Source organism: Lygodium microphyllum, chromosome 28, assembly GCF_053477565.2.
Source record: "Lygodium microphyllum isolate KBCC chromosome 28, Lygodium_microphyllum_v1.1.10, whole genome shotgun sequence".
Lineage (NCBI taxonomy): Eukaryota > Viridiplantae > Streptophyta > Polypodiopsida > Schizaeales > Lygodiaceae > Lygodium > Lygodium microphyllum.
In genome coordinates this window covers 43758693-43781951 of record NC_141162.1, presented here as the reverse complement: position 1 = coordinate 43781951, position 23259 = coordinate 43758693, and the positions used below count along the sequence as shown (strand labels likewise).

At 36.9% G+C, this 23259-nt stretch overlaps 1 pseudogene; it reads left to right on the top strand.

Annotated features, from left to right (window-relative positions):
• The first annotated feature begins 2800 nt into the window (after positions 1-2800).
• LOC148011404 (sphingolipid delta(4)-desaturase DES1-like pseudogene) lies at positions 2801-22548 on the top strand (annotated as a pseudogene).
• Positions 22549-23259: the final 711 nt, after the last annotated feature.

Here is a 23259-nt window from a genome sequence, read left to right as displayed (position 1 = left end):
CTCTCATTATATAGTATCAAGCTATATTTTATAGAGATAAAATTTAAGAATGTCCAAAAATTCCCCTCTTATCTTTTGAGATACTTTCCAAGAAATATGTTTGATATGAAGAGTCACCGGGGTCACTATAGTCTCTCTTCATAGTCACGTGGGTCACTATAGTCACTATCACTTCCAAAGTTTGCTTGAGTCTTCTAGCTACAACTTTCTTTGCTCAAACTATTTAAGAAGAGCCTTCTCTTGCCTCTTTCCAAGGAGACAAAAAATTTCAAGATATTAACACATTGAATAGAGTTCATAGAGAAGCCTACAAAAGAACCTTGATTTTCCTCTTTCCAAGGAGGCTAAACTTTCCCAAGCTACTAACTAATCAGATAGAATTTATAAACAAGCATATAGGAAGCTATAGAGACATACTGAAGCCCAATAGAAGGTGACAAAATTGGAAAGTCTATACAAAAATCGTGTCAACCAACCAAAAAAACCTTCAAATACCTCAATCAATATCAAAACTCATTTAACCATAACCTTAAAGTCTCAAACAAAACTCTACAGTGGCAAATAGAACTAAGCATGACTCTATCAGAACACATGAACCAATCTGAAAACTATATAATTTGAGCTATCAAAAGATATCCAACCTTAAAGAACTCTCAAAACCACCAAAAAAGAATCACAAACATCAGAAACCATCACTAGAGAGTAATTCAGCTCCAAAATATCAACAAAAAAAACAAAAAAAAAACAATCATTTTAGGAACTCAACACCTATCAAATATAATGTATGTCAAATGGACTAAAGGAAGTACATATAACCAAACCTTAAAAGTTGCTACAAAGGTAATTGAGCTCCAAACATCAACAAAAGACAACCAAAAATCACTAATTTCAAGCACTCAACACTAAGGAAATATAATCTATGGCAATTAGATTGAAGAGATTACATATAATCAGTCTATTGGCTAATTTGCAAAATGTGGACTCGGGGAGGTCACCTGATAGAAGGCCTCTATATAACGTATTTTTCATGTAATTCCCTATCTACCAATGCTATTTTAGCAAGAAATTTATGAGCATTTAATGGAACCTAGTTTGTCCAAAGTTGAAAGCTAGTCTACATGTAAATTACAACAAAATGCATTCATACTAGTGGCCTAACAGAGCCCATTAGATGCAATAGTATTCAAGCACAATATCATTTTCATCAACTAGCAAGTAAGATTGATAGAAGTTCTAAAAAGTACAATAAGCACACATGAAACAACAATAGCATACCTGGAGTAGCAAATTTGAGAAGCTACAAGGATAATAATATTTTATTTATTGGCAATAAGTATAGACCTAGAACAATGGACAATAATATTCATATCAACAAGTCTATTTGCTACAAAAATAGTAAGACTCATAAAAGTAACATTTTATATCAATTTAACATCTCAGAATTGCAAGTATTTAGAGCATGTAGGATTGAAGGCGGTAATAAAAGGTACATCTAGGATGCTCTTTGACAAATCTAACATGATGTACAAGGATGCTAAACCAATTTATGCTTAAATACTTGTTTTGAAGCATTCTTATAGTAAGGATATAGAAATTATGCTCATTATTTGTTTAAAGATAACTTGTATTTATTGAAAAAAGAGAATAGCATATACCATCTCCTTGTACATGCCTCCACAAAAATATTGAGTTTTTATCTTGATCTAAAGTCACCACTATAAATACACGCTCTCCATGACAAAAGATTGAATGCATATCCCAAGGATTTGGATTGCAAGATTTTAAGTTTAATCCAATGTAGGTAGATGTAGTTACAGTCAGATTATATGGATCTTCCCTAAAAATTTAACCACATCTTCCCTTAAAGGTTGATATTATTTCTTGCTAATGGAGTACTAGGACACCTTAGTAGTAAGTGAATGAAATCAACAGGCACATGACATCCACTCTATTACTCTTTTTCTTTTACCCTCAATTAGTGAGCTCATAAATGTTACTAATATAAGTGCCCAACGATAACAAATAAACAAGTCCACATTAACTACAATGGTTGGATCTAGAAACTAGGCAAACAACTAGCTAGGATAGTTAACATATTGTAGACAAAAGAATTCAGGTAGAATGCATATTGTAGATCCAAACATTTCAATGTTTTGATTTCATTTGCTTCAGCTTTATCTACCAATTGACCTTGAGAAGAACACTTCAGATCAAATCTTGTGTGTGCTAGGTGGAACAAATGTATTTTGATCTAATAAGAAGTTTGCATCTCTTGCTAGGACTGACTTGAACATATTATGGAGGAAGTACCAAAAGAGCAAAGATGAAAAAAAAGGAAAAATTTTCAATGTTTTGATTTCATCTACTTCAACTCTATCTACTAATCAACCTTGGGGAAAATCCTTCAGATCAAATCTTGGGTATTGGTAGAACAACTACATTTTGATCTAACAAACAATTTGTGCCTCTTGGCAAGGCAAACTTTGTCATGTAGGGAGGACCAAAAGAGCAAAGAAAAATGAAAAATGAGCAAAAAGAAGAGTAGAAAGGACAAACAGAAGAACATGAAGAGCAAAAAGGAAAAACACAAGATAATCTGATGATAAAGGATATGGCACATACTAATGTTATACATGATATGCATGTTTCACTTGATGAGGATATGAAAACTAAAGATGATTTAACTGAAAGTATAGATGCTAGAGAACTTGTAGATGTAAATGATATGGTGCTAGTACATGTAGATAATATATTGAGAGAGGGTATATAAGATACAATGCTAATAGATGTAGAGGAAACTATGGAAGAGTATGTAGATGATATAGAGATTCAAGATGACGAAGAGCTGGAAGATAATGCAGAGTTTGTGGATGTAGATATGCTACAAAGTTTTATGATGCAGATATGAAGATTAAAGACATAGATGCTAGATAAATTCAAAGGAATGAATGAGACTGAGAAAGAGTATGTGGATAATGTCAAGGACAAACAAACAATAGAATATAAAAGAGATACATTGATGCATGTTATAGAGGATACTACCATTTGGGATGCAAAGAAAGACGACCTAAGTAGATTAAGTAGCTTAATGATGTGGATCTTTGATCTTTGATCATAGCATATTCCATATGATATACAAGTTATTTAAAGCTGAAAGGGATTTCTTGCATATATGTATGCCTTATTGGTCGACTATCTAGTGGATGTTTGACCCAGGAGGGCAATATGGCTGTAAGAGATTGCAATGGACAAACATGGCTGAACAAAAGATGTATAAAAATATTTTAACTAGGAGAGGATTATTGGTTAACAACACATCTAGAATGGGATTTTATACCTTGAGTAAGTTCCTACAAAGTTTGGTTGAAATCTAAGTTCGCATGCAGGAGATACAAAGTTGAGAAGGTTGATGTCTAGCGGGGGGTTGTATGTTGTGATGAATAGTTGTAGGCTACATGTTGTGATGAATTATGTCCAAGCATCTTCAGAAAATTTGTGTGTAGTAATAAGTGGAGCTACATTTTTTCTTTTTAAATATTTGTGATTCAATCTATGGTTCAAAATATACGAGCAATTCTCTACAAGGCGGTCCTATAAGACAGTTTCCTAGATAGGATAAGTCTAAAATCGATGGATGTAAAGTATTGCATGTGATATATGGCTTAATAGAGACATTTGAGACTAACATGAGGATACCAACGATGATAGGAAAGAGGACCATGATATGCAAGAGAAGAGATGCATAATAGGCCCACGCAATGAAGAACCTAGTGGCAGATGAGGAGATTGACACAGATGAAGAAGAGGAAGAAACACCATATTAAAGAATTTGGGAACCTCCTAAGTTCCACTTTCAAATAAGGGGAAAAGATTTGGATATGTGGCTAGATCTTAACCCATGCTTCAAAGTGGGACTTGGAAACACAACCTACATAGTAATTAGGATAGACTTCACTTTCAACTAAGGGAACAAGATTTAATCATGTGGGAAAATATTAACTATATTGGAAATTCCCAAACTATATGAGAATTTCCAAATTCCCTAATATAGTGTTAAGAGTAGTATAAGTTCACATATGAGTTTGTGATTGCATATGATCAAGGAGAATTTATAGAAATTGGGATGTTACAAAGGATTGATGAGCTATCAATGCTAGGGTTGGATGTGAAGGGATACATGTTATTTTGGATTTCCTTCAACAAGTACCCCCCTCTAGCCTACCTTGATGTTGCTAGCACCTCCATCTCTTGTCGCCATTAGGTCCATCCTACATTTTTGGTATTCCATATGATGTATACTTAATTTTCATCATCAAAATTAGTTGATCTCCCTCCTTGACATCTTTGACACATGTCTTACCTTCTACAGTTGTGGCCTTGCTAACTATGCTTTGTGGAAAATTGCATCAAGATCAAAGTCTACAGCTATCATCTTGCTCTAACAATTCTCCTAGTTGTTACATTTTTATTGCCGACCCTATCCTACGTCACCAAATAGATGGAAAACTCTAACACCACCCTCAGTGTTATCAGATTAGTAACTCTGATTTTGTATTACTGGGCTAGGCATTTATGATGCACTTGCATGATTTATTAGGACCTGTATGTGGCCGATGGGCATTTATATGCTAGTTGACTTGAAAATTTAGATATTTCTAGCTAGCCAAATTTTTTATATTTATGGTCTATTTATAGGTTGGGCTCCCTCCTCCATCATTCATTTCCAATAATCTAACATCTGTAGATCATCGTATTGCAAAGTGGGAGCCAGTGTTAGTGCCTATTCAGCTAGTATTGTACTATCTCTTGTCTTGGTATATGGATCTAGGATTAGTACTTACTGAGGTGAGTAAAATCAAGCTAACGATGTTGATCAATGCTTGAAGATGACTAGAATATATTAACTGATGTAACGGGAGGAGTGCCAATGCTGATAAAGCTAGCCAAGGAGAAAACCTCCCTCTCTATATAAACATCTGAGCTCATGTCACAACTAAGTACTCCAAAGAAATGTCTATACCAAGGAATGAAAGCTCATCCTGAGTCTCCTTCATCCTATGGATGTGATCCCTCATCATAGAAAAACATAGAAGCATACCGGCTACCTTCATGAAAATGTCGGTTGAAATTGTCTTGTCCATAGAAAAAAAATATTGCCTAGGTTGCAATGTGCTATCTAGCTATAAAACACAAGTCTAGCAGTGTAGATACTTGAAAAACAGGCCACCGAAGCTACTAGAATGCTACCTAGGGCAAAGGAGATGCCTAGCTATAAAACAAAGGTCTGGTGGTGCAAATGCCTAAAAATTATGGCTCTTCCGCAATGTCATTCCCTGTTTAGCTTTTGGCACATCTACATGCATCAAGAACCAGCTTTATCTGTAAAAGCTTCTACTTTCTTGACTTCATCCCATCAAACTTCTTTCTTTTAAAAAGGCCTCTAGGTTTGAAAAGTTTAAGAATATAGGTGAAGTATTCACATCTTAGCGGTACGTCTTACCCAATTTATCACATACCTCTAAGTTGGATAGAATCAAAGTCTCAAAGCAAGAATATAACTTTCTTACTTCTAGTGATAGCCAAGTTGCAAATGCTACAAGACCTAGCCTTCCAAAGACTTGGGGTAGAAACATCTACTTGAATATGATATCTATCCAATGATTTCTTGGCTACCTATGTTATTTTGAACAAGTAGTTTATGATTATTTAATGGCAGATAGTTTGCCCAAAGTTGCAAGTCATTCTACATGCAAATTACAACAATAGGCATTCACAGCAGTAGTGGTCTATCAAAGCCCAACAAATATAGTAGCATTGAAGCACCATATCTTATTAACCAATTGACATGCAAAATTGACAATAATTCTGAAAGTATAATAAACACACCTAAAATAACATCAGCATAACTAGAGAAGAAGCAAGAATAATAATACTTTATTTCATGGAAGAAATGGGCACCCATAACTACAACATTAGGTTTATTTGCTACAACAGCAGCAAGACTCACAAAAGTAATATTTTATTGTGATTTGAATTCTTAGAATTGTAGACATTTATAGTATGTAGATTTTTAGGTAGCACCATAAGTTACCCTTTGGCAAATTTAACATGATGTACAAGGATGCTAAACCGATACTAATAGAAAGAAAGAGTAACATGTAAATCTTTATCTTTTAAGGAGTTCAAGAGAAACATCATCCCTAGCTCTAGAAAAAGTAAAATGTCAATTGGAATTGTGTTAGTAATATACCTAAACTTTTGATTTTTGGAGGCATATTAATTAAAAAGAGCTCATCAAACAACATTTCCATTCTCCCATGTATTCACTTCCACTATTCCAAAATACCTCCCTTTTCCAAAGAAGGAACTTATATTTTCATCGGAAGCCGGCCCTTCCTCTCCACCAATGAAAAAGACAAGGAAGAATTGAGAGCTTTTGTTAGCTATCAGCTTTTTGTATCTACTATCACTATTAGCCATCACATGTGTTTTTCTTGATGAATATAAGATATTTTACTTTGTCACTATAAATAAATATTTATTGAATAAATGTGTGGTTCGTGTAAGTGTGACGATAATGTGTGGTACGTGAATGATGCATTCGCATACGTTAACATAATTCAACACATAGTATTGCACTTGTGATTGTGTAAATGTGATGATAATGTGTAGTACGTGAATGATGCATTCTCATACATGTGATAGAGCATACAAAATTTGTTGGTCTTCCAAGATGCTATGGTGCTATAACACTCATTACAAAACCTTGCATCATTAATCTCATAACCTATGGAGGAGTCCCCTTGCCATGTCGAAGCCAAATGATAAAATTCATGTCTTTATCTATGATTATGACATGCTTTGCATGGATGGCCACAAGCTGTGTATCATTAAACAAGTCGATGAGAAACCCCTCCGCCAATTGTTTGTAGGGTCTCCATAGCTGCAGCAGTCCCCCTTCTTGCTGGTGGGCCATCTTGCACTCATGCCCAAAATCTTCCCATCCCTTTCAGCTCCAGCTCTTGCATGACTTTTGGAATAACCTCATGACAAGAACTTTTCGAGATGAGAAGCTCGTATCCGCTATGGATTCTCCTTATCTCCCGAAGCGTGACAACACCCAATTTCCATCTCCTCTCCTTCTATGGTGTTCCTTCTATTGTATGGGGAGCACCTATTGCTGCACTAGAGGAGGCTCCACCTTGTGCTCCAGGTGGCAGGCCTTGGTGTGAGGTCTTCCCAAGGCCAAAACAATGACATGCTTGCCTGGTGTTGCATGCCATGCAAGCTCGAGGAGGGCAAGATGGAGAAGAGACAGAGGTTGGGGGTGTGAGAATGGAGGAAGCAAAGAAAGAAAGATGTGAAAATTAGAAGAAGAATGAAATTTTAACCCATTTACACCCCAAAACTGGGTTAATGCAGCTTCATATGCACTGTCCATCGTATGATCGTAAATCCATAACCTTTTATCAGAATGTGACAAAAATTCACACGCGCACTCGTTAGGTGGCTAAGAGCCCAATTTTTTTTATTTTTGGAAAAAAAAGCATGCAGACCCCTAGTCCAAAGTCTAGTGTCTGGAGCAGCCTATAGATCCTTGGTTCAAAGTTTGGCATCTGGAGCCACTTTCCTAATGGCCCCAACAGCCTACAGACCCCTGGGTCCAAATTCTGACATATGAAAAAAGTGGCTCCAGAAGCTAGACTTCAGACCAGACTTCAAACCAGGGCTCTACAAGATTTTAAAAAAATATATTTTGGGCTCTTGGCAACCTAATGAGTGTGCGGGTGTGAAGTTCACATTCTGATAAATTTTAGTATTTTTATAAATTATCCCACTCTAAAATTATGGATGGATTGATAATTGAGAAATCAACATTGCGACTACTGGCCCTCAGAAACTTCGCACCACATAGACTATACAGATGCATCAGGAGTAAAGTCTATAACAAGAAAGGACAAATTCTTGCATGTTTTTCCTATTGAAATTGACAGTGCTAACAAAAACTATATGTAAAAATTGAAAATGCGGCAAAGATTCACAGTCAAAGTTGAGAGTGAAGGACAAGAGTAATAATTTATTTCATATTTTAAGGGCACATACAATAGTTTTGCACTAGGATATAGTCATATGTCCAATGCACGAGAATAACACTACACCAAAAAAGATAACATTACAAGCTGTATTCATTCCATTGGAACAAATGAGTCCTTCAATGCTTGAAGATTTCTTACAAGTTGGAAGTCCTTGGGAGTTACTGTGACGCGCTCCACATGTATTGCACAACGTTGTCACAGTGTGTAGGGTTGAAGGTCACCACAGGGGTTTGGAAAGAGAAGAATGTATGGGGGTTCAAGAGCTTAGACTCCGGAGATAAGAGAAGGGTTGAAGGTTTCAAGCCAAGTTCTTAAAGGTTCTTAAGAGACAACAGGGTGAAGGTAGATTTAGGGAGAGGTGTAGACGGAAGAGAAGGGGTTTGAAGAAATTGAAGACATAGAGGAATACTAAAAAAAAAAGAATTAGAAAATGTAGAAGAATACTAACAAAGATTAAGCGTGTCAATTTCTTTTAGCATTATGAGAAGATATAACTCTGATATACAAAAACGTGTATAAAATAGTACATTCCTCTATGCTGCTCAGATCGCCAATTTGAAGCTTCCATTGGCTCCAAAAGGGGGGTAAAATACCATCACACTTGGCCAGAATTTTGCCAGATCACTCCTTCTTCATCTCCCTCTTTGGAGTATTATTCACTATTTCAAAATAGGGATCGCACATCAGCGCGATTTCGTCAATCTCTCTTTTTACATAAAATCCTCTCAAATTGGCTAAAAGCCACATGCTTTCTTTTACATGTCATCCTAATCTAGAAGTTGTCTATAGTTTTATGGATTTTTACAAGAGATAATATCTAGAATATCAAAAATTGGCTAAAAACTTATCCAAAAAAATCTAAAATTTTGAACCATGGACACTAACACTAATGCTTAAAGTGGCATTCTCTCTCTAAATCTAAAAGGAAGCCGCACTCTAGATTTTTTTTACACGGTGTGCATGTAGCGGCACGACATCCATCCCCTCTTAACCTCCACATCCTTTGGCATGTGCCAAAGTCTTATGGATTTTCAGTGTCAGAAGAAGTATCTTCTACCATGTCTTCATCTTCTTCCTCTTCTTCTTTCTCTATGTCTTCATACTCTTGAATTATATTCAAATATTCTAACTCATATGTGGAACTTTCTCTTCATTTGAAGAGCTTGATTCTTTTTTTAGCTACAGGTATCTTTATGTTGGTCCCATCCAATTCATCCAATGAATATGTGGCATTGTCATGAATGACCTTTACCATATACGGGCCAAACCAACGCTTTACCATCTTCCTAGAAGTTCTGTATTGATTTTCTGGGATATTGTCATAGATAAGCACCCAGTCATTTTCTTGAATTGCTCTAGGCCAAAGTTGATGTCACTTATCAAATCTTGTTTTTTTCTTTAGTCTTGCTGTCTTTAGCTTCTCAATAGCTGCTTGAACATCTTTAGGTCTTCTTTCTAGCTGCCATATGCGCAAATTCAGCAACTCTTATCTACTGATGCCTTCCTCCCAAGGTAGAAGACTGCATGTGAGAATAGATTCTTCAATTGGTATAATTCATTATTTTCCATGCATAAGTTCAGCTGGCATATAGCTAGTCACTGTACTGTGAGTATTCCGGTCACCCAATAATGCAAAAGGTAGCATTTTAGGCCATTATTTGATCTTTCCTCTACAAGACTTTGCTAGAGCTTTGAGAATAGGTTGATGACCTCTCTCACTCTTTCCATTTCCTTCACGATTGTAGGCTGATCTCAAAGTCAACTTGATACCCAATTGAGTAAAGAAGTTGTGTGCCTCATCAGCATCCCATTCTCCTCTATCTATAATTACTTTACCCACACAACCATATTTGCAAAACACATCTTCAAGCAAAAAACGACAAATAGCTTGAGTGGTCTTGGTTGTTAAGGCTTTGCCTTCAACTTCATTGGTTAGATCCTTTCTTGCAAGCACTAAATATTGCATATTCCTGTACGCATGGTTACAAGATCAATAACCCATCTATAATGTATAGACAAGGGATAAGTGGGTTGTAACCCATCTCAATGCTTGACCATAAAATACATCTGACACACATAATAGGTTTCAACAAAATGTGCTATGTCCCGATACATGTTTTGCTACCAATATTTTTCTTTGAATTCACTAAAGGTTTCCCATATGCCTCTATGGCCAGCCCACAGGATTTCATGAAATTCCTTCATTACTTATTGTTGCAATCTTTTGTTACCTAAAACTTGGACATGCGCTCCTTTCTTCTTATTTGCATGCTTCCATAGATGTCCTTCTTTAAGAAAAAAGCCATAAGCTTTCCTCTTGATATGCTTGAACTCCTCATCAATCCAAGTCTCCTTTTTCTTCATTGTGCTCAAATATTGGTTGATGCGCAAAGTCAACAACTCTTCTCTACTGATGCCTTCCTCCCAAGGTAGAAGACTCCATGTGAAAATAGATTCATAAATTGGCATAATTGGTTGTTTTCCATGCATAAGTTTTGGTGGTGTATAGCCAGTCACTGTACTATGAGTAGTCTGGTCAGCCCATAATACAAAAGGTAGCATTTTAGGCCATTCTTTGATATTTTCTCTACAATACTTTTCTAGATCTTTGAGAATAGGTTGATGTCCTCTCTCACTCTTTTCATTGCCCTCAGGATTGTAGGTTGATGACAAAGCCAAATTGATACCCAATTGAGAAAACAAGTTGCGTGCCTCATCGGCATCCAATTCTCCTCTATCTGCAATTACCTTGCCAACAAAGCCATATCTGCAAAATACTTCTTCAAGCAAAAAGTGACAAATAGCTTGAGTGGTCTTGGTTGTTAAAGCTTTACCTTTAACTTGATTTGTTAGATCTTCTCTTGCAAGCAGTAAATACCGCATATTCCATATCCATGTAGGCATGATTACAAGATCAATAATCCATCTATAATGTATAGAAAAGGGATAAGTCAATTGTAACCCATCTCGATGCTTGACCATAGAATACATCTGACACACATAATAGGTTTCAACAAAATGCTCTATATCTTGATACATGTTCTGCCATCAATATATTTCTTTGACGTTAATAAAGGTTTCCCATATACCTCTATGGCCAGCCCACAAGCTTTCATGAAATTCCTTCATTACCTATAGTTGCAACCTTTGATTACCTAAAGCTCAGACATGCGCTCCTTTCTTCTTCTTTGCGTGCTTCCATAGATACCCATTTCTAAGAAAGAAGCCATAATCTTTCCTCTTAATATGCTTGAACTCTTCATCAATCCAAGTCTCTTTCTTCTTCATTGTGCTCAAATATTGGCGGCCAATCTTCAACAAGTCTTCTTCAAGGAAATGAACTAGAACTTGAGCAATGCAATGAGCATGTTGGCTTCTAGTTGACCACACTTTTTCCATAAATAAATCCTTGATCTTTGTTGCTATATGCTGATTTACAGCAGTACCTTTTCTTATTCTTACTGTTCTTAATGCTATACCATTAAAAAGATGAGCTCACCTGCAAGATTAAGATTTGGGTTTGTATATGCAACAACTAAAAAGGTACTTTCAATAGGTATGGAATGAAATTTAGCAAGTATATATTATTCACTTTCATCTTCTTCCATGATCTCTTCTTCATTGTCATATCTTGCACGTGATAGCATGTCAACAACTGGATTCGCCTTTCCTGCAATATGCTTTAATTTAGGGTTGAGATATTTAATATATGCAATCCATCTTAGCATAGCAATGTCAGGTGTAGAGCAGTTGGAAATCATGCCCAAGAGTGGAAGACAATCAGTTTCTACCACTACGGAAGCACCTATAAAGAATTCACTATCACACTTTAATGTTGTTACAACTCCCCACAATTCCCTTTTTACTTGTACATACCTTCTTTGATGTTCATTGAAAACCTTTGCTCCAAAACGAATTGCATACATGTTACCTTCAAAGTCTTCTTGGCCAATAGCCCATCCTATCCCAATGGGACTTGTAACCATAGTAAGGATGATGGGTTGACCATTTGAATAATCAGTCCTTTTGAGAGTGGGGGCTAGAATTAGCAACTTCTTTAGATTGCGTATAGTGAGAGTATGATCTTTCCCCCAAGATAATCTTTGGTCTTTTCTTAATAATTGATAAATATTTTTGAAAACATGAGAAAAATGTGATATCCATATGAGATAGAATACACATGCACCAAGAAATCTCCTCACCTCTAAGATATTTGTGCATTTTTTTGCATTATTTTCTTGCATTTTGCTGATGGCATCTATCTTGATTGGTGAAGGTTTACGTTGGTAGGGGCCACATATATGCTAGACCACTAGGACTTCTTCTACTCCAAAAATCGACTTAGCTCCAAAAAGGGTAAGATGTACCTCTTCTAGCCTTGTCGAAATCCTTTCACAATCATGAATATGGTTAACTACAAATGTCCTGTAGCCATCTTCGTCAAGCTCCTCATTCTTTTCATTAACTTCACATCCCTTGATAGGTACATCATTAAGAAATGGAAGAGTAAGTTGTAAAATAAAGTTCCTTAAGACTTTGTGCATGTCATTCATTATATGGGCTACAGAATTTGTTGCACCTTGTGGTAGAGTGCATATGCAGTCCAATCCAAGAGATGTCTTCATTGTGGTAATGTCTCAACTTTCTAATGAAAGCTGAAATTGGTCATAATGTGAATATAGGTCACCCATAGAATAAATTGCTTTACCTGCAAAAGCTTCAGCAAACTCCTCAACAATTGAACCCGAACCAACATTTCGGATTGTGACACAATTAACGGGCTGCAGGTCTTGGATGAATCGTAAAGACCAATTTTTCTTGGGTATGGTAAACCATAGATTTGAGTAAGGTGTTGAAGAAGGTTCTAAAATCTTCATTTTGATCTTTTCATTTAGAAATTCCAATAATTTGGGCAAATGTGCCCTTGGAATGGGAATGGGCTTGAGATTCCAAGGCACATGTGGGACCATAAAAATTACCATAGAAGCCACAATATTTGGATCTACACAGCCTATTTCACTTGGTTGAAATGCAAAAGCTTTTCCATGTTTCATTAGCATTTGCATAAAAGAGTGTTTTTCAATCGGTGAAAGGAAAAAAATTTCACCTATTTTGAGCTCTTTTATACTTTCGAATGTGAACTTGTGACCAATGTTGGAAGGATCATGAAGACTTGGTTGATTTGCTGCCCTATCAGTTAACCCTTTACTTTCAAGGGTAGTGGAACTGTCCATTGTCTTGTATTTTGTCTCCACTTGTGCTTCAATCTTGTTGAGTAAACCAATGTCTTCCTGCTCAACAAATTCTTGAATTTTTTGATAAAAATCCAATGTACATACTTCTATGGATTGATTTTCAGCTTGATTTTTTGTATGAACAACTGCATATATTTTGGTCAATGTGTCAGCGGTAGTCAGTCCAAAAAAAAAGCCCAAAATATCTTCATTTTCAGTTATCATGATATAAGTTTTCAGCTCTCTTTTTACATGACATGAATATTTTCTTTCAGCTTTAGTCATGGCTAGGAGAGACTTATAACAACTCATACTATTGGCTATACATACATACAGATCTGCTAAATACACAGTTTTTATAGCATAAAGAGGTTCAATCTTTTTACATGACGCACTCCCATAGCCTCCTTTTATAGCAGTGTAGCCCAAAAGCCCTTGAATCATCAAGCATTAGGTGGCACAAGATAATCACGCAATCGATCTCTGTTTCGATGATGGTTAACACACATAGTAAGAAATTGGACAGCTAGTTCATTATCCTTGCTTTGGATTTGAGCGTAGGAAGAACCATCATCAAGAGCTTTTTTTTCCAAGAGGGCTTCAGAAATGTAAGGTTGCCCAAGAATGATAAGGTAACTGCAAGAGTCTTGAACAAAAAAGTGAAAATTGTCTTTTATGTCTCGAATAGTACATGCACATTAGGACATGCAGCATATAACTCTCTAGAAGAGTTGTTTGCAACTCTCGTTCGCCAACCTAGATCAATATCTATGGGCCATTAGCCACTTTCATAGAGACTCCTTGCCATGACATTTATCTCGGAGCCATGGTCTAAGAGTGCAATACATGGTATTTCTTTTTCTCCAATTTTAATGATTATCTCTATTGTTGCTTTTGCCCAATGTGTATGGGAGTAGTGACTGCTTTGAATGAACTGAGCCTCTTTCTCCTCATGCATGTGCTATAAACGGCCTTCTTTTTGAGAGGTAAGCTACCCAATTGGTTTGAACCAGCCGACCATTACATTTTCAGCTTTCATTTCTGTAATTTTTGCATTCATGCTTTCTTTATCTTCAGCTTCAATTTCCTCAAGGAATTCTTTAACTACTTCAAGATGAATTCCTTGTGAAGTCAGCTTTTCTTCATCCTGCAAAAAAACTCGAAGAACTTGCAAAAAAGCATGCACTGTTTCTTCAGCTTCATCACCAACATATTGTCTTTTCCTTTTGATTACATTAATAATTACATCATGGAATCCACGTTTGAAAATTCAAAGAATTTTGCCTAAGGTGAATTTTATTTTGCTTCCAAAATTCGTTCTTCTAGAACTCGTTTGAGATCGGTTGCAGATTCTATGTTAGAATTCAATTTGTAATCTAGCTCCTTGCATTTCTTCTTTTCTTTGGTCTTCTTTCTTTGTAGCACATCTTCCATCTCTTGATTTGGGGTTATATTTTTAGCAAGCTTTGATTGTTTAAGCATTCTTCTAGTTACCCATTTTGGAAGGCCAGAAGAGGAAGACCCTAGTTTATCTTCTCTTCTTCTCTTTTCTTCAATCAAGACTTTTTTATGATTGACGTCAGCCAAATGTGCAAAGGCAGAAAAAGAATCTATCGGTTCTCTCCAACCAATTATTCATGGAGTGCACTGACTAGCATTAGCCAAATCTTATTTGGCTACTTTTCCATGTTCCATTTGATCTAGTACCTGCATCTATCCTTTAGATTGCACATTAGCTTTACATGCTTTCAAATTTGATTTAGTTGGTTCAATTTGCAGCCCATAGGTAGCTGCATCAATTGTTGCGTATGCATTCTTACAACTAAATCTTCTAATCTTTTCTCCATTCCACCATTGCTAAATTATGGCTCCAATGGAAGACCAATTTTATTTGTATGAATTTTTTTATCTTTCCAAAAGACGAGCTTCTGTGCTTCAACCTCACGGAAGGCAGAACACTCTCTCTTGTCATGTTGTTGGTTGTCACACCAAATACAACGCCTCTTGAAGCCTTCTCTCATAGGTCTTTGAGTTGATGATTGTCCTCATTATTTAACTTTGACATCCATCTTCTCCACCTTGGAACTAATTTTTGTAAGATTCAGATGAAGGTCACGCATGCTTTTATTGAGTTCATCCATGACATCATTTTTAAAGGGAATAGAAGAAGAAAGAGTTGGTTGATTAATCAAAGGAATAGGGGATTTTGAAGGTGGAACAAGCTCCATCAATGGATTTGTTTAAGTTGAAGTAGAGCCCAATCTTAGTCACATCCGCTCTCTTCAAGCAATCATGTTAACTACATCAGTAGCATCTGCTGATGCGCCAGGAGGTATATTTCACGGTGGATTCTGTGCCATGGTGGATTCCGTGAGGTTTTACGGTGGATTTTGTAAACTTTTATTATCGTCGTTCATACACAAAGTGGATTCTTTGTGTGAGAAGTCGATGGGGACGCCTATCCTTTTCGGACGTTTCGTTAATTTAGTGTGTACATGGGTGATTCCATAGCGGGTGATTCCGCAAAATACATATTAAATTAATAAACATTTATGAGTTTAGAGTGCGCACTCGTGATAAATTAAGGTTAGGATTGATTTCTAACTAATTGATTTATTTATGTAGCTGAAGACTGCTAGGTATTCACTTTTGTCGATTTAATTGTATTATTTTACTAACGATTGTGAATGCTTCAGTTGATATGTAGATATAGCAGCAGTGGCGGAGGAAAGAATTGGAGGATAGCGTGTATTCGAGTTATCATCTATATTTTGATGGGCACATACCTTAGGCATGGCGCCTATATTTTATCGTATCTATTTATTAAGGCGTTGGATATTTATTTATTATTTTTGTATGTGTGTGGGCGCACGATTATGATATTTGTATTTGGACATTGTATTGGGTATGCCTGACTTCTTGGGTGCCCACCCATTAGCTTTATTTCTATTTGGCACTAAAGAAAACTCAAAAGCCAAAAGCGTGCTATTTTGTAATTTGGGCTATTATTTGATCTTGAAGATGATTAATACATAAAATACATGCTTTGTGGAGCGCTCACACAAGGCAAGGGGAAAGATTGCACCCAATTGGTCTTTTGTTCATGTCATGCATGCTTTCTACATTTAGTTTTGTGCAAAAAGTAGAGTTCTTTTGTTCTTGGGGACCTTTTGACGCTCACTACGCGCGCTTACGGCATCCGATTTGTGAACCAGTGGTATCAGAGCAAAGCTGAGATCGAGAGCTTCCAATCGCTACCCATCTTGCGCGAAGGCGGAGCTCCTGGAACGATCGAGCTCTACAATGAGTTTCATCGCGAACGGTCGATACGGGTGGATTCCTAGCGGTCAAGAACCTTTGTCTACAGCCTTTGATCGCGAAGGACCGGCCTGAGGAAGCGGAGGATCACGTCAACATCTCCTTCATCAAGTCGTTTTTCCACAGAAAGACAGTAAGCTTCCATAGCATAAAAACTTTATAAGCTTAAGTTAAAGCTTAGAACTAAGCTTTAAAAAGCTTAGTTTCTTCAATTTGATCATCGGCAGCAACAACGGCATCTCAGCGTAAATTTTGGTGGACAAAAAAGCCTCCCCCCTCAAAAATTGACGACAGGCAGTTTTGCTTCATAAGCTTAAGTCACTTAAGCTTTAAACAAGCTAAATCATTCAAGTTGTGCAAGTCTTGTGATTACTGCAAGTCACAAAGGTTAAACAGGTCACAAAAGTCATTACATACTAATTCCAATTACTCCCATAAGGATTGTTCCTGCGCAGAAGCATAGAACTACAAAATTGTTCCCTGGAAGACTCTGTTCACATACGCAGACTTGCTGAACCAGTTTCAGCACACGTAGAAGGTCATACACAGTTTCTACAAAGACTACAAATCCCGCAACCACAAAAGTCAAAGACCGTAAAAGCCAAGCAAAAATATATAAGCCTTGTATACCCGACTTTGAGCTACGCTCATCCCACTAATTGGATTTTGAGAGTGTAAGGTCTTTTGGATTTTTACAGGATGAGGGAACAAAATATGGATGATTTAATGGCTGAAGGCGACCTTCCTGAATCTACCATGGAACAAAAATTGGATTTAATTATGATGCAGCTTGATGAAGAATGAAGAGCCTGACAAGCTTTGCAAGTTCAATTGGCCAATTTACAACGATCGACCACCGACAAAGATGGACCGCAACCCGAAGATATTATCCGACGTACCATCAATGCGATGCTCCAAGCTCAATCCATCCGCAAAGAAACAAAGATAAGTAAAAGAAATTTCAAATTTTGTACTTTTAATGGAATTCAAGATGGAAAGACTGTACTTGCATTTATCTGTCAATTTGATGATTATTTTCATGAAGAGACATACATTGAAAAAGACAAAATTAAATGTGTCACTAATCATTTAATCGATCGAGCATCTCTTTGGTGGACCGTGGTTCATAAGAGCATTGATTGTCCCACTACCTGGGAGAGTTTCAAAAAGAAGTTTATGCAAAATTTCATTCCTCCTCAATTTCATGAAAAAGCCATAAAGCAATGGGATCTCCTACAGGAAAGAGATCGTGAGCCTATTTCCCAGTATACTGAACGTTTTTGGAATGCCTTACTGCAACTCCGAATGCTTGAAGACGTACCTGAAGCGACTCACAAATGCAAGTTTATGTCTAGATTACTTGGACATTACTACACTAAAGTCAATATGTTCAAGCCTAGAACCCTTGAAGATGCAATTTCTTTGGCTCATGACATTGAAGACAAGATTCGAGGAAGAGACAAGTGTCCACAATAATTTCAAGAAAATGGTAATTATGGTTCTAAGCAATTCAATTCAAATTTTAGAAGATTCAATCAAAGTCGTTTTCCTTCATCATCTTTCTGTAAGTCTTGGACAAAACCACCTGCTTTGCCATCAAATACCAATCAAAATCCTAAGCCATCCTCACAGCCAAATCCTAATATTCCTAGACTTTCTGCCATTGCCAACAATGTATCTAAAGCCAAATCTATAGTTTGTTACAAATACCAACAACCTGGACATCTAGTAGCTAATTGCCAATCGAAGAAACCACTTGTCCATATCAATTATCTTAGAGCAATGGAAGATGAAGAACGTGAGGAAATGCCTGACTTTACGGAAGATGAGGACGGCATTGCTACTCCTTCAGATACTTTACCAAGTATGCCAACTCCACATTCTTTGTTGACAATGAAATGTTTAGTGCATGGAAAAGAAAAGATTATTTTGCATGATGATGGTAGTACACATGATTTTATTTCTGCAAAGTTAGCGAAAGAATTGAATTTACAAACTGTTTCTATACATTATTGCATTAAAGTAGCATTCTTAGGCACAAGATATACTGGAACACAAGAGGTACATGACTTATAAATTAAAGTTGGTGAATACACTAAACGAAGGATTTTTCTAGTTGTACCTTTGCAATCTAGTGATATTATCCTAGGTATGCCTTGGCATCATCAGTATAATCCTGACATAGATTATTCCATGCATTCAATTAAAATTCATTTTCAAGGAAAACAAATTACATTGCATTGTATGCACGCATCTAATAAATTTCCACTACTTACTCATACTCAAGCTAAACGTGCATTATGTAAAGGCAGTAAATCTTATTTAATTTGGGTGAATGAACTTCAAGCTAAAGAAAAACATATGCATCCTAGGCATAAACAATTCCTTGCTCAATTTAAAGATTTTTTTGCTGATGATTTACCACCTGGACTACCACCTTCACGTCTTGAAGATCACAAAATAGATTTAATTCTTAGTACAAAACCACCATGTAAAGCACCATATAGGCATAACCAGATTGAACAAAAAGAAATCCAAAATCAAGTAGAGTAATTATTAAACAGAGGATTAATTAGACCTAGTAGTTCTCCATTCGGTGCACCTATTTTATTGGTAAAGAAGAATAATAATACTTATCGCATGTGCATTGATTATTGTGCCCTTAATAAAAATACTGTAAAGAATAGATATCCAATTCCTAGGGTAGATGATCTTATGGATAAACTACAAGGTTCTACCATATTCAGTAAGATAGATCTTAAATCTGGTTATCATCAAGTGAGATTAGATAAATCTGATATATTCAAAACTACATTTAGAACACAATTTGGACATTATGAATTTCTAGTGATGCCTTTTGGATTGACTAATGCACCTGCTACATTTAGTCGAATGATGAATCGCATATTTTTAAAATATCAGCATTGTGTTATAGTATTCTTTGATGATATATTGGTATTCAACAAGAATGAGAAAGAGCATTATGAATATCTGTCTTTAGTTTTCAAGTTGTTGAAAGATAATCAATTGTATGCTAATCCAGAAAAGAGTGAATTCTTTCAAACAAAAATTGAATATTTAGGTCATATTGTGTCATCAGAAGGTATTAAGGTTGAACCTAAGAAGATAAAGCAATATTAAAATGGCCCATACCTAAAAATGTGCATGAGTTACGTTCTTTCTAGGTGCTAGTTTTTACAGGAAGTTTGTGCGAAATTTTTCATTGCTTGCCTTGCCTTTGACTAAACTTTTAAAGAAAGGTATTGTTTATCATTGGTTTGATAATCAATAAAAATATTTTGATTTATTGAAACATGCATTAACCCATGCTCCTGTATTACAACTACCTGATTTCAATAGACCATTCTTTTTAGTAGTTACTGATGCTAGCGGATCTAGAATAGGAGCCGTACTTATGCAAGATAATCATCCCATAGCCTATTCTAGTTGTAAATTGAAACCATTCGAACTTAAATATTCTACTTATGATAAAGAATTATTAGCTATTATACAAGCCTTATGATAATGAAAACATTATTTAATGGGTTTTGAGTTTATGATTAAGACTGACCAACAAAGTATTAGACATCTCCTTAGTCAACCTCAAATATCTAACCGATGTCGTGCTACTGCGCATCCGAGCCGTAAACACCTCCATTTTTGTTGTGCATCTGTGTTATCTTTTCACATGTGTTTCATTGTGTTTGATTGCTGTGTTATCTTTTCGTCCTTTCCTGTACCCGCATCCAATGTACATACTCCACTTGTGTGTTTCTGTTTGTGTGCATGTTGTGTGTGTTTCAGAAAAATATGAAAAAATGATGCCAAAGAATATTATCATGCCGTCAATTTCAATGATGAATTCCAAGAAAAGTGCAGGAAATCGTGGAATCAAAGGAAGCTTTGTAGAAGCTGACATTTAAGCTATGAAGATAAAGGTTGGACGTGAACAAGGCCAACGTAACATGCGGGACAAAGCATTTTTGAAGAAGATACATTGGCACTACATGTAATGGAGATTATGATGGAGAGGGGTCCTTGAAGAAAAGAGACCTACTTGAGGGTCAAAGACAATACAACTCTTTAGTTGACTCCATTGAGGAAAAGGTTACCAAGCAGCCTGTTATGCTAATAGGCGGAGAGTTGCGACCATATTAGCTAGAAGGTTTGCAGTGGATGTTGTCTCTGTACAATAACAACTTGAATGGCATATTGGCTGATTAAATGGGGCTTGGAAAAACCATTCAAACAATAGCTCTATTGGCATATTTGATGGAAAACAAAGGATTAACTGGCCCACATCTCATCATCGCACCGAAGGCAGTTCTTTCCAATTGGGCTTATGAATTTGCCACTTGGGCACCAAGTATTGCTATAGTTCTGTACAATGGACGCCATATTGACCGCAAAGACTTGAGGGATTTATACAAAGAAGAGGGAAGATTTAATGTTTTAATCACTCATTACGATTTAATCATGCGTGACAGAAGCCCTTTTCGGCCATGCCTATTCTTTTCACAGAGAACTAAAGCTAAAGAAAAACGAGGTAAAGCCTTAGTGGCTTTTTCTCTCGCCCAGGTAGTCAATCAAGGAATCTATCGAATCAGCCTGAATGCTCTTCACCGATGTCTCCACCCTCAGTCCCTCTTGAAAACTCCCTTGACGCCACCCTCTATTGCTAGCACGGCATCACTTGCTGTGCTTTTAATGGCAACATGGCGGCACCTTCCTCAATGCAATAGAATTCTGCGGATAATGCGGTAAGGATGCTGTACTGAAGATGAAGCAGTGAGGATGATGCGGTGTGAACGTTGTGCTAAAGATGATGGGGGAAGGACGATTATGAGTGGAAGACAATGATTGAAAAAGAGGAAATGCTGCTGAAAAAGAGGACATACAAAAGAACCAGATGAGAAGAAGGACAAGATTGCAACAACAAAGCATCGGCAACAGAGGTCGAGTATCGATGAAGAAGTTGTAGTTGAGGATGAGACAGACGAAGGCTTTAGCAAATGCAGTTATGCGGACGTAAAAACGACGAATCAACCTGCCTACTACTAGGAACAAGGACGTGTTTGCTACAAAGTAGGAGATGAGGAGGATAATGATGAACGACCAAATCTTGGTGTTCCTGACTATGACAACAGGAGGGGATGTCAAATCCCAGAGCGGATGGAAGGACAAGCATGCTACTACGACAGAGGAATGACAAGTTTGAAAGATGAAGCCTCAGAAGGAGATGACATAAAGCAGAAAAAGATGACATAGAAGACGTGGATGGTGAGCTCGGAGATCGTGATTACATCATCAAAAAAAAAAAAGTTGCTTTCTTTGAAGGTAACTCTGAATTATATTGGGCCTTCCTTAAGATAGTAGCAGTAGTGCTAGTACAGATTTGGACAGCATTCTGTCTCAGAGATGCTCAGTGGACAACTCTCTTAATTGTTGCCTATTTCTTTGGAGCCTTCCTCAATCACAACCTTTTTCTGGCAATACATGAACTAAGTCATAATCTGGCCTTCTCTACACCGATATACAACCAACTTCTTGGAATTTTTTTGCAAACTTGCCTGTCGGGTGCCAATGTCAATGACATTTCAGAAGTATCAACTGGATCATCACAGGTATCAAGGGGTGGAAGGACTAGATATGGACATACCTAACTATTTGGAAGGAAGGTTATTTACAAACACATTCTAGAAAGCTTGTTGAATCTTGTTTAAGCTCTTCTTCTATGCCCTTAGGCCATTATTTCTGAACCTCAAAAACACCCAGGATTATGGGAGTTCAGCAATGCTGTGGTACAGGTGGCCCTTGATGTTGCTCTGATTTATACATGGGGTTGGAGACCATTTGTGAACCTTCTGCTGTCTACCTTTGTTAGTGGCTTGAAAGCTTGAGCTTACTTAAGAGCCTTGGAGCAGGACCAAAAGTTATATGTAGAGATAAGAAAGATGGGACTTGAACAAAAATTGTTTGTTGGCAGTTTCTTTGTTGTAATTCACTTGAGAAGCAATATAGTGATCTTTGGCATAAAAAATTGAGACCTTCTTGTTAGCCTTTTTCCTTGCAGCATTTTGAACCCCGTGTTCAGCAGCTCTTGCACGAACTCCACGACATTTCTGGTGAACCCGACGTGAAAGCGATGCGTTAATTTCCAGCAAGATGGAAGACTCCCAAGAAGAGACGACGGACGAGAATGTCATGAAGCATCTGTTTCAGTCATTTACATCCTATATGCAGCAGCAAGCACACGCGAAACGCGATAGTGATGCCATGGATGCCTTGAAGGCTGTCCAACAGGAGATGAAGCAGTTCAACGGCCAACAAGTTTCAACTTACCTGCATTTGTATGAAGAAAAGATGAAGTTTTTTGGGGTGTCTCAAGACGTTTGGAGCCGCTACTTCTTGCGGATCGTGGTTCGCGCGCTTGAGGTCCGAATTTCAGAAATTCAAGGAACACATGCTGGTTGGACAGAGTTTAAGAAGGCATTAAAAGATGAATATTTTCTGGAGAATTCAGGTCTTATGAACCGTAGGAATTTCTTAGCATGGGTTTCTATGCCTAATAAGGGACTTTCAGTTACCGCCCTTCTGCGAGAGTTTGAGAG